Source organism: Rutilus rutilus, assembly GCF_951802725.1.
Source record: "Rutilus rutilus genome assembly, chromosome: 18".
NCBI classification, from domain to species: Eukaryota; Metazoa; Chordata; class Actinopteri; order Cypriniformes; family Leuciscidae; genus Rutilus; species Rutilus rutilus.
The window spans coordinates 12,081,521-12,098,239 of NC_140231.1; positions in this window are offsets into that span (position 1 = coordinate 12,081,521).

Consider the following 16,719-nt stretch of genomic DNA (forward strand, 5'->3'; position numbering starts at 1 on the left):
GTTATTTTTGAAAGCCAATTTCTGTAAAGACACAAAGGTTTGATTAAAAAAATCATTAAACATTTCTACCATAAATTCCCTTAAAAATACAGCCTACAGCACATATTGTCACCACATATATCGGTGATCCTTGCTTTAAAGACTTTAAAGAAACGGAAATGATGTAATTTACTCATTTACTCACCCCTCATGTTGTTCCAAACTTGTATGACTTTCTTTTTTGTAAACCAACAGTTTTGTTGACCTCTGACTTCCGACATGAGGGTGAGTAAATGATGACAGAATATTCAGTCTTTAATTTTTGGGTGAACTATCCCATAAATATGGTTTTAAGGTATTCACAGCAACAGCTATTAACCTACAAAGATATGGTGATTTTGTCAATTTAATTAGGAGAATAGAATTCACAGTTAGTAGATGTTTGAAAGCACAAAAGAAAAGCACAGTCAGATTTTCACATCTTTTATGCTTTCAACAAAAGTTCTGTCTGACATAAAGGTACAGCATAGTAATTCATGTGGTTTTGGTAGTCAGTTTCTCTCACTTCACACAAGCACACACTCAAACAAGCAAATAACTGGCATTGTCCCTGAAGTCCCACTTTCTTAAGAACGAAAATAGCTACAACTCAATCTTTGTTCACTGATGAGTTTCACTGAGGCTCAATGTAAGAGATGGCAGAATATATTTTATAAAATATACAATAATCAAAAAAATACCATCTAGATTTGCACTGATGAAGTTCAAACCTCAGAACTAAAGCTTTTGCTCTTCAGATTTCTGAAGAAATATGAATTAATCAGATGTTAAAATGCTTAATGATTAGGCCTATCTAGTCAGTACTTTCAGATGGAACATAGAATATTATATGCTATGTCCAGATGATCCCCCAAAGCTTCCAAGTGTAGCTCACAACCAGATGTTCAAGAGAGTCAGCTGGCCGAGGGTGTCAAACTGTGATATAAAGACGTTTTTTTCCTCAGTTTTTTCAGGCTTGATTGAGTCCTGATTTCCAAGGAGAGCTGTTAACTAAAAGTGATTGAAACTTTCCTGAATCATTAATCTGAAGGACCTCTACATCTGGGGTCAATTTATTTAGTAAGAAGCTGGATGGTTGCAGGGGATGCTATCATTTTTATATTTCAGCCCTTTTAGCATTATATTAATGTGAGACATATTTGCTTCTTTTAACCTGAAATGTTGTCTATTGTGCAACATAATTCGTTTATATATATATATATATATATATAATTGACTCAATATTGTAATGTGTTACATTTAAAACATTTGCCAACACTGCTCAGCTTGGCAAATCTGGTGGGAAAAAAACAGCATACAAATGTGTAGTAATTAGGGAAAGGAAAGTATAGAACTGGAACTGACATCACATTATTTGTCTATGGGGAAATGTTGAGAAAGAACAGAGGGCCAATGACTGAGCCCTGGGGGACACCCTGGGTAACAGTGGCAGCAAACAAGACGCAGCATGTCATTGCTGCCTTACATTCCTGAATAACATATGCAGGTGAAACCAGAATAGGAATTATTGTAATATGTTGTTATTTTCATATCAACAAGGTTTATGATGGGTGTCTATCCTCTTTTCTGAGGTGAGTGTTAATTTCAGTTTAAAAAATATTTTTTTGAATATTTAAGATTGCATACTTTTCAATATTTTGTTTCCAAATTAAAAAGTCAAGACATAATTTTTCCTCTACAAAGGCTAAGACTTTATTATTTCCAGTCTGTCTTCCATTTTTTTCAGGCGGCTCATGCTTCCTTTTTCCTTTTTCCTTTTTTTGATGTGAAAGTAAACATCTTCAAACATGATCACACACCATTACTAATCCATAACACCCGTTCAATTTCTAGACATGGCAGGTAACAGATGCATAAAATTGTGTGTGTTACTGCCAAGATATCTGGCTTTTGTTGCTTTGTTTCACCCTGAGACACTAGAGATACACACTGTCTAGGCTTTACAAATCAACCCCAATTAACAAATAATTGATGGAATTGATAAATAGAGATAAGTGGATGCACCAAGAAGAGTAACCCTTGTCCACAATTTAATGGTAAAATCGTGTAAGACCTCACAAATTAAATGTAAATGAATGGAAAATTTCTCAAATGACATGTAAATGTAAAATAATGTAAAACCATGAATCCCTCATTTCAAAGAGTTGTGATGGCCAATCCAAAAGAAATAAGAATTGCTGGTCAATTTCCGCTCAGGCCATTTTGCTCACTCGAACAAATATTAGCACTAAGTTCATTGCAGTAATTCAGCCCTCCTGGCATCCATCAGGATTTGTGAACCTTGCCAAAACCGTTATACTCGTTTCTGTGAGCATTTCATTATGTAAGAATAGAGGCAGTGTGTTTTTCCCATTTGCTGTAGTACTTCACACCTCACTGCTTCATAAAGCCGAACAAGGCTTCCACAGGGAATCGACCCATGTTTTATTCAGCATAATAGTAGACCTGGATGAACATTTTAGTTCATTAGTCTGGTTTGGCAGTGAATGTGCACAGCCCCAAATACAATCGCTAATATTCATGTTTTAATGTTTCCATATGAAAATAGCACACCTTGTTAAATAAATAACATGATTGAATATAACTATTCATTTAATTCATCATTTTCATTGCATTGTTTATTTTGTGTGAAATATTTGACCCCAGATGTATTTCAATTAGATTTAAGTTTGTTGCTTTGATTTCAATTTCAATTTCCTGGTTTGATTTCATTTGATCTCGTAATGAAGGATGTTCTTTAAAGTAAACATTTATTGTCATATTCCTCATCATCCACAATGTAAAGTTATTTTTGGGAGTGGGGCATTTTTTGCCTTTGATAGCACAGTGAAGAATAAAGAAGGTAAGCAACGAGAGAGGAGAAGAGTTGGAACCCCAAATGCACCCAAGATGCTAAACCGACTCAAGATATCCCCTTCAATCTAGCCCTCAAAAACAACCTGCGTGCAAAATCTGGAATTGCATCATTCAAATAGTGCTTTGCCCCATAATGTGAACAGCAACTTCAGTTAAAGCAACCATGCTTTTTCACGAAAACAGTGCCCTAAGAGTAGTGTATGTGTGTTTGTGTGTGGGTTATAAAGGGAGTTAGAGATGGATGTTGTTGCTATTACTCATTTGAAACAAAAAGCAAAAGCAAAACTCTCTTGTGAGCTGTACAGACTCCTGCCTTCAGCTATAAACAGAGGCTGGGCTGTCTTTAAAAGATGAACTTGCCTTAGCACTTTGATTCTGACACTGATAGAATGACAGAACTCCACAGAGAAGAGAGCGAGAGCTAGAGAGCCATGAACGGCACCATACCCTCTGCAAGCTCAAAGAAACATCCCAGAGCGGCCGGAGTCATTGATTGTGTTATGAGCATCTGCTGGCATTTAGTGTGAACACATATTTAAGTTCACACTGATCTCCTGTGGCAGCTGTGTATTTTCCCCTCTGCTTCGTCTCTTAGTTTACTGCAGTGGATCGGTGATTTGAAGTTTATAAATGTTAAGGCTTCTGGTTTTTCCAGCACTTGGATTTTTCTCTCCATTGGACTGAATCATGTACTCCTGAAAATATTTAGAAAAAATGGGTATCCGCAGATCCGCTTTCAAATTTTGTTTCAGATGTGGTTTGGCAGGAATCATCATGATTCCACAAGCAGAAATTATTACTTTAACTTATTAAAGTTAACTGGCAATACTTCGCAATATTGCAGTGGGAACACATGGGCTGCATCCGAAATCACACTTCCCTACTATATAGTAGTTGAAAAACAGTACAGTTTGTGACAAAAGAAGTATGTCCAAATTTACAGTACTCATTGAAGACTAGGCGAAAAGTCCCCGGATGACCTACTACTTCCACTGAGATTCTAAAGTGTGCATATGATGGACACTTTACTATCCCATGAGGCCACGGGAGAGGATTTATGACTGGCAGTGAAGTGACGTAACTGACGCTGTTAGGTCACATGATAATGACAACATGGCGAATGTATACGTTCGGATTACATTCATACTACACACACTCATACTATATAGAACATACTTTTTTAGCAGTTGAGAAGTACTTATTCAAAATAAGTACCTACTCAAGAGAGATTTCTTCTTCTTCTGAATTTAATGGCGGTTGGCAAACCAGCTTTGGTGCATTTCTGCCACCTACTGGTGGAGTGTGAAGTGTTGACAGACAATGGAAAGAAAAAAAAAATACAAATAAATACAAATAAAAATGTATTCTTCTAATCAAATGTGTTATCTTAAGATATTCTAATACGGCAGTAGTCACTTTTGAATTATTGTCCTGCTAGCACTTTAATGTTAACCTCTTTATTCCTACAGCCTTAACCTCTTATATGAGCTGAGATCTTTCTTCGTTATAACCAGCACACTTTAAAAGAACATGTTCGACTGTTTCAGGTAATCCACATATGCTGCACAATCCTAATTATATTTACCAATTTTAAAAGGTGATTGATTCAAAGCTGTGTGTCGTGAAATTATTGTCATCCCTTCTTTTGCCACAAACTTCTCTCACATTTCCGACTTCTTTATTTGTTTCATATAAGTGCCTTCCCTTTCCTTCCTGAGTCCACAACTCTTGCCAACTATTCGTAATTGTCTTTTTAATTAAGCCCTTCATTTCAGCTTACCACAGAGGGACATTAACATTTATTCTTGTATACTTTAAAGCCTTTGTTGCCAACTCATCTGCTATTCCATTTCCCACAATGCCCAAATGAGCAGGAATCCACAAAAATACGACTTTTATACCTGACTGATGAATTCTAAACAGGGTCTGAAGAGTTTCTATAAGAATATCCTGTCTAGACTCTTGAGTCAGATTTTCCATTTTTCAGACTTATAAGGCTTGATAAAGAATCAGAACAAATAACAACTTGATGCAACTGTACCTCTTCCACCCATTGAAGGGCCAATTGAATAGCAATCAATTATGAGGAGTAAACAGATAAGAACTTAGATGTTCTTTTATCTATTTTAAAGTCCAGCTGTGGAATTACTATTATGCCCAGATTCAGGATATTTTGAGCCGTCAATATATATTTAAGTGCAATAATGATACTCTTGATGTAAATATAGTTTCACCAACAAATCTTTACAAATCTTTCTCTGAGGGTTATTTATTTCTTCAAGTAAGTGTAAATGGACCAATGGCATTGGGAATAACCATGGAGGTATAGCTGATATTGCCACTGTTGGACTAATTTCATAATCAAAATTTCCAATTCTTTGTGCCTCATTACTAGCATCCCATCAAAAAAAAGGCTACTTGTGAATATTCATATTCACGGCAGTTCTTAAGAACATCTTTAACAGGGTGACTATGCTTGTGTCCTTTTTACTGATATCCAGTAAAACATTTTCAATTGTTGCCACCTATTTACCAAAGGCATTTCTCTCATTTCCACCTGTAACGCTGCGACTGGGGATGAGTATGCGATTTCAGACGCTGATATCATGCCTGAAATACAGGGTGACAGGAAATGACAAGACAGGAACTGATGTTACAGGAACAGGAAGTGACAGAGTTCAATATTCCGGCGAGGCAATAAAGGAAAAGCAATTATTTAAATAAAATGTCCACGTTAGTATGCACCTGATGAAGGAGAGCATGCAAGTGAACAGGAGTGTATGTTTTGGATCTACTAGTATTATAAGATATTGGTTGATATTGGATATTTAATTGAGGATCTTTGTTTCCTTTTATTATTATTTTAGATTTAGACTACATCCAGTATTTCCATTATCTAGAAGTAGGCTACCTAAAAGGGATGGCAACAGTTATGACAAAAACACAACCCTTTTAATGATGTGATGAATGCTGAAAAAAAAACAGCTTGATTTAACTTTTATATTCTCTTCAGTTGTATAACCACATGAATATCAATCTGTCTCGAATGCATCTTTCATCACATTTTTGGATTTTTAATAATCAGATATCTAAGTATGACTAAGTGTAAATAGCCCTTTTGCAATGTGATGCAAAATAAAGATCAGATGCAATTGATCCAGTTACTGTACTGTTTTTGTAATGTATTACTGTAAATATCAGTTCTGTTAGGCCAGCTAAATACATATTTGTTGTATGTTATTGATATAGATAAAAAAAAAATTGTGGAGGCTAAAATTGATCTTGATATATGACAACCAATGGGTGAGATGACAAATGTTCTATTGTTATAAAACAATGTGAGAAACATATAGTTAATGAACCTTGACAGACATCATAACATCATGTACTGGATACCATTTTTATTTGTTATTTTTTTTGGATACAATGTAGAGATAGGCCTAGTTGAGTTTGATTCTACCATATCACCACCTTTGAATAAGGGCTGCACAGTTAATAGTTTCCAAACCATGGCCATTTCTGCAGTGAAGCAAAACTGATTGAAAATACGAGTGAGGGCTGCTGCAATGATAAGAGCAGATAAGGAGAACTGGGCCAAGACCATCAGACCAAGCAGGTTTTTCGAAATTCTGTTCACATTGTTACAACACATTTGTTATACTGTCATGTATTCCCTGTGTGTTTGTGGACTCTTTTGTTATGTCCTGTCTTGTGCCATGTTTTGTAGTTCTTTGTAGTTTTTCATGTTGATTAGCTTCCCCAGGTGTTTCCCATTTACCACGACTCCTTGTTATCTTGTTAAGTTAGTCTTCCCTGTAGTGCTTGTGTTTTGTCAGTTGTTGTGGCTGTTATGTGTGGTGTTTCCTCGTGTGACTTGTTCCTTGTGTTTCCCTATGTGTTTTATTAAAGTATTTCTGCATTTAGATCCGCTACCCTGCCTGATCATTCACACGTGACAGAATGACTAACCAAAAATTGATTTTTTGGCTTGCTGCCATCTCGCGCCATTAGATGACGCCCAGCAAATGGACTGTTTTTGAGCAGGCTCGATGACAACATTCTCATTCTCTGAACTCACTGTTTCTCCTGATGCCTCTGTTACGGCCACAAGTGCCGTGTCTGAATAGTCTGTGCCCCCTGTGCCTTTTGTGAACTTTCAGTTTGCCTCGACACGACCACAGAGGTAGTATCTGAACTTCCTGTCTATACTGATGCGACTGTAGAGATCGTATCTGAACTTCCTGTCTAAATCGATGCGACTGTAGAGGTCGTATCTGAACTTCCTGTCTATATCGATGCGACTGTAGAGGTCGTATCTGAACTTCCTGTCTATATCGACGCGACTGTAGAGGTCGTATCTGAACTTCCTGTCTATATCGACACGACCACAGAGGTCGTATCTGAACTTCCTGTCTATATCGACGCGACTGTAGAGGTCGTATCTGAACTTCCTGTCTATATCGACGCGACTGTAGAGGTCGTATCTGAACTTCCTGTCTATATCGATGCGACTGTAGAGGTTGTATCTGAACTTCCTGTCTATATCGATGCGACTGTAGAAGTTGTATCTGAACTTCCTGTCTATATCGATGCGACTGTAGAGGTCGTATCTGAACTTCCTGTCTATATCGATGCGACTGTAGAGGTTGTATCTGAACTTCCTGTCTATATCGATGCGACTGTAGAGGTTGTATCTGAACTTCCTGTCTGTATCGATGCGACTGTAGAGGTTGTATCTGAACTTCCTGTCTGTATCAACACGACTGTAGAGGTCGTATCTGAACTTCCTGTCTATATCGATGCGACTGTAGAGGTTGTATCTGAACTTCCTGTCTGTATCGATGCGACTGTAGAGGTTGTATCTGAACTTCCTGTCTGTATCGATGCGACTGTAGAGGTTGTATCTGAACTTCCTGTCTGTATCGATGCGACTGTAGAGGTTGTATCTGAACTTCCTGTCTGTATCGATGCGACTGTAGAAGTTGTATCTGAACTTCCTGTCTATATCGATGCGACTGTAGAGGTTGTATCTGAACTTCCTGTCTGTATCGATGCGACTGTAGAGGTTGTATCTGAACTTCCTGTCTGTATCAACACGACTGTAGAGGTCGTATCTGAACTTCCTGTCTATATCGATGCGACTGTAGAGGTTGTATCTGAACTTCCTGTCTGTATCGATGCGACTGTAGAGGTTGTATCTGAACTTCCTGTCTGTATCAACACGACTGTAGAGGTCGTATCTGAACTTCCTGTCTGTATCAACACGACTGTAGAGGTTGTATCTGAACTTCCTGTCTGTATCAACACGACTGTAGAGGTCGTATCTGAACTTCCTGTCTGTATCAACACGACTGTAGAGGTCGTATCTAAACTTCCTGTCTATATCGACGTGACTGTAGAGGTCGTATCTAAACTATATCGATGCGACTGTAGAGGTCGTATCTGAACTTCCTGTCTGTATCGACGCGACTGTAGAGGTCGTATCTGAACTTCCTGTCTGTATCGATGCGACTGTAGAGGTCGTATCTGAACTTCCTGTTGTCAGCACACAAGTCGCAGACTCAAAAACTGTGCTGATTTGAGCACTTTTATTTATGAAAAATACCACGTCCAACTGCACTCAATGGCCCTGTCCTAAATGTCACACTTCACATGCATGGCCACCACGTGCACAAGATCATGAAGTCCACGAGACTGTAGGGTGTCCCATTTGTAATTTCAGGCTTCAGAAGGGTGCTCACGAGTGCCCCCTTTTGTGCTTGATATGCTCCCTCGATGCGCACCTTTGTGGAGCCAGCACTGGGGCGAGCTCTGCAGCAGACTTCTACTTAACAGTCAAAACACTTTGTGTCACGAAAGAACGGACCCTAAATGGACGGACCCATTAGGGATAGGGCCAGTGACACTACTTTGAAAGGTCTTGCGTGCTCAACTGTATGCAGAACAGGGCAGAACACCGAAAATGCAGTATACCTGGCCCTTTACATGTCAGGATTGTGGGGCTTGCAGGGGAAAGAAAGGTAGCCACAGAAACGCAGACAGCATTAGTTTAGTTGGTATTAGGTAAAAGCTTCAGCCGGCCATAACACTGAATGTGTTTTTGAGACTGGAGCCCACACACGACACAGACATTCAGTTCGAAACGCTAATTAGGGACAGGCAGCTGTTTACTAGAGAGTGGGTGAGCCGGTTAGCAATTCCACAGCATAGAAATCCCCCCCCCCCCCCCCCCCCCCCCCCCCCCCCCTTCTGCTGTTAACCCTATAGAGCCGAACTGCGTCACAATCACTGCTGTTTTTCACAGAGCATCAATGATGGTGGACGAGAGGGCTTGTCTATGTAAAACCTGAACGCCACTTTGTTAAAATGACTCAGACAAGACGGTTCTCACCACAGAACAGGGTCGTTAGCCAGACTGGCCTTATTCAATTGGTTTAAGGATATACTGACATCAGGATGCAGCTGACAGCAGGTGATGTCAGATGGTTGGTTGGAATATTTCATCTGGGAGACAATAGGATCATTTTTGGGGCCTATATATCCCTTAGCTGACACTAATATGATCCCAGGAGGCATCACAGTACCATTACTTGTCATCAGTACCACTGTACCATAAAATTACAGATTTTTTCACTAATTTGACTACTACACTAAACACAAAAACAAGAGGAATGTATTCAGAATGGCATACAACTATTCTGTATAAGTGGAATATTGCATACCATAATGCAATGCACTCAACTCAACCTTCCATTTCCAGTGAGATAAATGAATGATTGTATTACCTATTTTATGCATTTTTTTAATCATTTCTTTCTATGGTTATAGTGATCCTGCTTACATATATACAGGTGCTGGTCATAAAATTAGAATATCATCAAAAAGTTGATTTAATTTAAGAATTCAACTTAACAGGTGAAACTAATATACTATATAGACTCATTACATGCAAAGTGAGATATTTCAAGCCTTTATTTGTTATAATTTTGATGATTATGGTTTACAGCTTATGAAACCCACAAAATCAAAATCCCAGAAAAATAGAATATTCCATGAAATCACACAGTAATTACACAGTGATACCATGGTCATTGAACCAGGTTTTGGTTCTTTTGGCAGTGTGGGCAGGTGCAAATCCTGCTGGAAAATGAAGGAAGCATGAAGTGCTCTGAAAATGTCCTGGTAGACGGCTGCGTTGACTCTGCGTTGACAGTGGACCAAAGTCCTCTTTTCTGATGAGAGCAAATTTTGCATCTCATTTGGAAACCAAGGTCCCAGAGTCTGGAGGAAGAGTGGAGAGGCACACAATCCAAGATGCTTGAAGTCCAGTGTGAAGTTTCCACAGTCTGTGTTGGTCATCGGCTGGTGTTGGTCCACTGTGCTGTCCACTCAACGCAGCCGTCTACCAGGACATTTTCAGAGCACTTCATGCTTCCTTCAGCAGACAAGCTTTATGGAGATGCTGACTTCATTTTCCATCAGGTTTGCACCAGCCCACACTGCCAAAAGAACCAAAACCTTGTTCAATGACCATGGTATCACTGTGTAATTACTGTGTGATTTCATGTAATATTCTAATTTTCTGGGATTTTGATTTCGTGGGTTTCATAAGCTGTAAGCCATAATCATCAAAATTATAACAAATAAAGGCTTGAAATATCTCATTTTGTAATGAGTCTATATAATATATTAGTTTCACCTGTTAAGTTGAATTCTTGAAATAAATCAACTTTTTGATGATATTCTAATTTTATGACCAGCACCTGTATATATATATATATATATATATATATATATAAAAATCATATTTTTTTCTGAAATGATAACTGATCACCAGTGTTATTTGAAAACAATATTGGAAATGTATCTTCACATATCTTCAATGTAATGCATCTCATGGTTTAACATACACTAATATACCATTCTAAACATAGCGACAAATAGTGAAATTTGGTCAGAGCTGTCCTTTGAATTCATAGGGACCAGGGAGAAGGTTTTGGAGGGTCAGGCCCCCTTCCCCTAGTGTGTATACAGGTGCACCATTTCCGGTTGTGTTAGAAATGGCTTTATCATTTTAATGCATGCACTATTAACAGTAATGATCCAATTATCAAGAACACTTTGAGTGATAATTGAGCATTTGTGTCTGCACCCTGTTGCTGTGTTTTACAGTTTCATGTTTATGAGATATTCAAGGAAACATTTCATATGGAGAACAGAACAAAAACAGCGCTATTAACTCTTGGTAAAAAGCAGGTGAAAAAGGAAGTGTCTTTGTTCAGGAATGAAGTCTAAAGATGCTGAGCCACATGATGTTATATAATAAGAGATTTGCGAAAGCAGCCTTAAATGTTATTTACACATAAGTTGATCGAAGCGTGAAATATGAAAATGAAGTCAAGTACATCAGAGCACACCTGTGACCAGCATGCCTGTAACCTACTTCATGCTGAACTATTTTCATGCCTGATAATATTTTCACTTTAAATTAAACCTGCAAAACATCCACTACTACTTTGTTAATGCTGTCAAGAAATCTAGATGTTTTCCTTATTGGCCTTACTGGGCCATTGTCAGGAAATGATGCTTTGTGCCTAAAAATATTTGTTGTTGTTTTCTTTCAAATGTTGCTTCCAATAATAAATCATACTTCTGAATAACAAAAAAATTTAACCACTTACAAAAATGTTAATTTAATTTTAATTAATGAATTTATTTTATTTTATTTTATCATTGAAATTTTTTTAATTAAATAGTTTTATTTTAATGTCATATATAAAATATATAAATATATAATAAAATTATATATAAATTAATTATTGTATGATTATTATTATTATTACATTTTATTGACTGATTGATACAGGGTTAAAGATAACAACATATATATAATAACATCCTTAGTCAATATTTTTTATGCTATATAGTTAAAACATTTTAAATAATAGAATACTTTTGGTTGATCTATGTCCATTTAAATGTGGAAATGTTACAATTTTACAGGTTTGAACAAAGAATGGAGGAAAAAGACAAATTACCAGATTTTCTCAAAAACTGTATAAAGCAAATTATTTTACAGTGCCCATAACCAAACCCTAACCCAAAACCCTATAGAGCTGGTAAGTCCCGCCCCTTCCGCTAACCCCACTGGACCTCTAGGTTGAAAAATCGTCAATGCAAGTGAATGGGAGAAAACAATTATTTTCTGGTCCCGTTTGAATTGTGCCATGAATGTGAACATATATTGTCTGTGAATTTTTTATATAATTTTTCGTGTAAAGAATGCTACAATTTAGCGGGTAGAAGTTTGATACGGTTAGACTTTGTGTGAGAGCACTTTGTGGACTACAACTCTTCGCTGCTTTCGACGCGTTTGAAACGTCACCACCACTCGCACACGGACACTAGCTCACGGATCCCGCTAAACATGACTGTGTCTTTGGTGCACTTCACCGCCTTATTTCAAGGAGAGGACAAAATCGTTGAGGTTGGAGAAAACCACGGGTAAGTCAACTTTATGGGGTGACGTCACATAGGCGACATGTAGTCTTTCTCGTTATGTCTTTTCCACAACTGCTAGCCGAAGAATCATACCATATACTGTCAAACTCGTAACATGAAAAATTATATAAAAAATTCACAGACAACATATGTTCACATTCATGGCACAATTCAAACGGGACCAGAAAATAATTATTTTCTCACATTCACTTGCATTGACGATTTTTCAACCTAGAGGTCCACTCAGGGTTTTACGGATGGGCGGGACTTACCAGCTCTATAGTGAGTAGGCTACATGTTATTAATTAATATTATTCAGTACATTTTTGTGTAATTATTACACTGTAAGTAATTCATGGGACCAGTTAGCACAACTTTAATAAATGCATGGTTGCAAGTTAAAAATTCTAATTTATTGTTTTAATTAAACCTTTTAAGTTGCAAACATTATTTTGTAAATTTCTGTTGACATAATAATGTTGATCATTAAATCAACTTAATATCGTCTGTAATTTAAACTCAAATTTCTGCGTTAATTGGCTTTTTTTATTATTAGGTTGTAGTAGCTTAATGAAATTGTCTTGATAACTTCGGAATTATAGGCAGTGGATTTCTAGTTCCCAGCATGCTTTGCATATGACTGGATAAGGAGAATAAATGTTGAAATTGAATTTATTTGTTTTTAGTGAAGGGAAATACCTATTAGTGTTTAATGCGGTTATGTTTGACATTTAAAAGAGTTTCTGTAATGTTGAAGTTTTTGTGGTTACCATTGTCCTGAAGAGTAGATACATGAAGGTAAACACATTGATTCTATAAGCAAGACTAATCAATATCTTACTTGTTCATTAAATATGCATGTTAAATAAGTTAGTTAGCTATGATAACAGTTGATTTGACCTTGAAATAGTTAAGATTAATTGGTTCCAGGGCTACAACTCTGGAAGTTGGACGGACTTTATTTTTTTGAGTAATCAACTTAAAAATTTGTGTTTTTGCTACAAATGATTAGGTTCCTCTAACTCAATGTAGCTTGTTGGTTGAATGTAAATTCACTCAATGGTGTCATAACTAAAAAAAAAATTATGCAAACTGTTGTGTACATTTTTTTTTGTTGAGCCAACACATTCTTTTAAGTGTATTTACATATAATGATTATGAATGAGGAGATGCAACTGTCTGACATTCCCATGAAACATTTAATATATATATATATATGTGGCTAAGTTCAGTGTCCTGTTAATTATATCAGAAGCAAGTCATGGCGACACATGGTACCGTTTCGTGAGGACAAGCCATCAAACATCGCTGTGGGAGATTCATTAAAGCCTTAATAACCTGTTGACAGTCGCAGACGGCTGCCACACTTAAATGTGTTTGTGTGCTTTGACAACACAGTGTTTTTTCTAAGATATTGCTTAACCATTTTCTGAATGCTACAATAGTCTTAGCTATTAGAAACCCTTTCTACAAATCAGTTTTGCAGTCAATTTTCTGAAAGAGCCACTCACTGGTATAAACTGTTCATTCTCATCCTTTATGATAACATTTTCTTGATACATTCTCGCATCTTCTGTGTCAACCCTGTTCAAAGTCACAGATAGTAGCGAATACATTTGATGTGTATACTGATGTTTTTTCTCTCCACTGATCTCACTGCACCTTCAGCAACATGTTAAAATTATTATACTTTTCCAAATTATAAAAAAAATTCCACATGCAAAATTAGGAATGCGCACTCACCGGGCATCATCTGGCTTACATGTTTTGTCTCTTCAATCTCACAGGCAAATTTCAAGAATAATCTGTCTTCAAGCCTGCTGGCATTGCGCCTGGTCGTTTGCTCCGTAGGAGAACCATTGAGCGGTATTAAGCCCACCTCAGGGACTCCATTGATGGGTCACAGTGGAAAAGGCTCCAGCGTGTGGTTTCCAGCTGTTCGCTTTGATCCGGATTCAGCCCACCCTGATGAGCAGCAATTCAACACATCTCACCAGGTGAAAGCACAGGAAAAGAACTAATCGATGCTGAAAAAAAGGATATTTCCAGGTTTTCAGTGCCTCAATGTGTTTTGCAGTCGTTCCCTGTGTCCATCGAGGTTCACAGCCTCCTTATCGGTGGTGCGAGGGTACTGGGGGCTTGGCATGCGCTTGCCTCCGTTGTCATGGTTGCGGGATGGAGTGTCGTCTTCAGCTCCTGCTCTACCTCAGTCTGCCTCTGTGCCGCTCTGACTAGCTGTTCTCTCTCCGTTTTTTTCCCTTTTCCATCTCTGTGTCTCCATCCCTCCCTCCCTCTTGCAGCATCCCCCCAATTCCCCTTCCCCATTCTCTCTCCCCTCCTCTTCAGCACCCAGGTTGTGTTTGGTTGTTGTCATCTCAAATCCTGCCTATCTCCTTCTTCGTCTTGAAGAGCTACGAGTGTTTCCCTGTTTCTCCCCTGACATTAATGTGTTGGTGTTTCTCTCCTGGGCACTTTTTGCTCGCTGGGAATGACATGACAAGTACAGGTGCTTGGTTGGCGACAGCTCAACCCACTAGAGATCCAGGCAGATGTGTGGCGCTCAGCGCTGCGGTACGTTCACTCGCCCTCCTTGGCGCACACACATCATGATTTTGTTACATTTCTCCATGGCTCACAGTCTCAGCCTCAGATAGCACACCCAAAGTCTGTTCACTTTTGCTACCTCCGTTTCATCCCATAAAGCCATTTAGAGTTTTTTGGTAAAGGCATTTAGGCCCTGTTTACACCTGGTATTAAGATGCGATTTTTCGATCGGAACACGGGTGGACGACGCTCTACGGGGTCTAAAACGTTTTGAGCTTGTCCACTTTCGACCACTTCCAGAGGTAGTTGAAAACACATTCGACCGGATTGCTTTCGTAGTGTAAACGTTCATATGGTCGAATACGTTCAAACAGCCACAAAAGACAGCCTTCTCTCCGCCCACTGACATAAACATTATGGGAAGCGCACTTGCCAGACGGGATTTAAACTTTTTCAGCTAAAGACCCAAGTATTTTTGAAGATGAAAAACAAGCACAATGTTCTCTTACCATTCCTGATTTCTAACACTCACTCACAGTGTTCGGTGTGATCTTGTGGCTGTCAGAGCTGAAACAAAAGCTGATGCACTCCGAATGCACGATTATGTAAATTGCTCAAGCTTATTTCATCCATTAGATCAAAAGATCTGAAAAACCCATACATTTACCCGCCTATAGGCCCTTCCCTCGAAGAAATCAGGACAGAAGTGGTTGAAAGTGGACAAAAGGCAGATTAAGGCCCTGTTTACACGAGAACGCTCACGGGTGAAAACGTAAAAATATTTAATCAGATGTGCCTTTCGTTTAGACGGCGACTGCGTTTTTGGGGCTTAAAAACGCAAAAAAGTTAAACCACCCTCCAGAGTAGAAATCTTAAAAGCGCTCCACCGTCGCGTTTCCGTCTAAACGGTAAAACCGCAAAAGTCTGCTAGACAGTGAAGGCACCGATCAGTGCTTCACATTGCCACCTAGCCGCCTGGAGTGCATACTACATTGAATTTCACACACTTTTGCGTCACCATATGCACGCAGATTTCCCCCCCATAACGCTCGTCTAAACGCAGAATAAAAAGTGATCACTTTTGCGTTTTCTCTTCAGATCGTTTCCGTGTAAACGTAGCCTAAAACACAAGGTGTAAATGGGAATGTGTCTCCTTTGTCTATATTGATCTGATAAACCAAAACACATCTTAATACTAGGTGTAAACAGGGCCTTAGCAACAAAACTAGGCATCATCAGTGTGAGATTTATCCACCCTAATCGGCAATAAAAAAGAAAAAACTAACATTTTAGTTTCATTTGGTTCAATTCCCAACTATTTGCGTCCCTGCTGAAATTGTATAACTATTCTTCCCAAACTATTTAATTCTGTTTCTACTGTCCGTTAACACCAAGTCAATTGTCAGCTGTCAGTCAAAGTTGGGCCATCGTTGAGTATCTGTCAGCCCAGTTTTTGCCGCACTAAAAGGACCCCATTGGTGGATTTGTGGCCAATTGGGCTTATTAAAGGGATAGTAGTTCACCCCAAAATGTTGTCATTACTTACTCAGTTGACGGTAGCCATTGACTTCCATAGTAGGAAAAAAAAATACCATGGAAATGACTACCATCAACATTCTTCAAAATATATTTTTTTGTGTTCAGAAGTAGAAAGAATCTCATACAGGTTTGGAACAACTTTATGGTGAGTAAATTATGACAAAATTCTGGGCAGTGCAGTCAGTCAAAGTCAAAAGGGCACACACAAATGGCTCGTCTAATTTTACATCTTCATCTTAC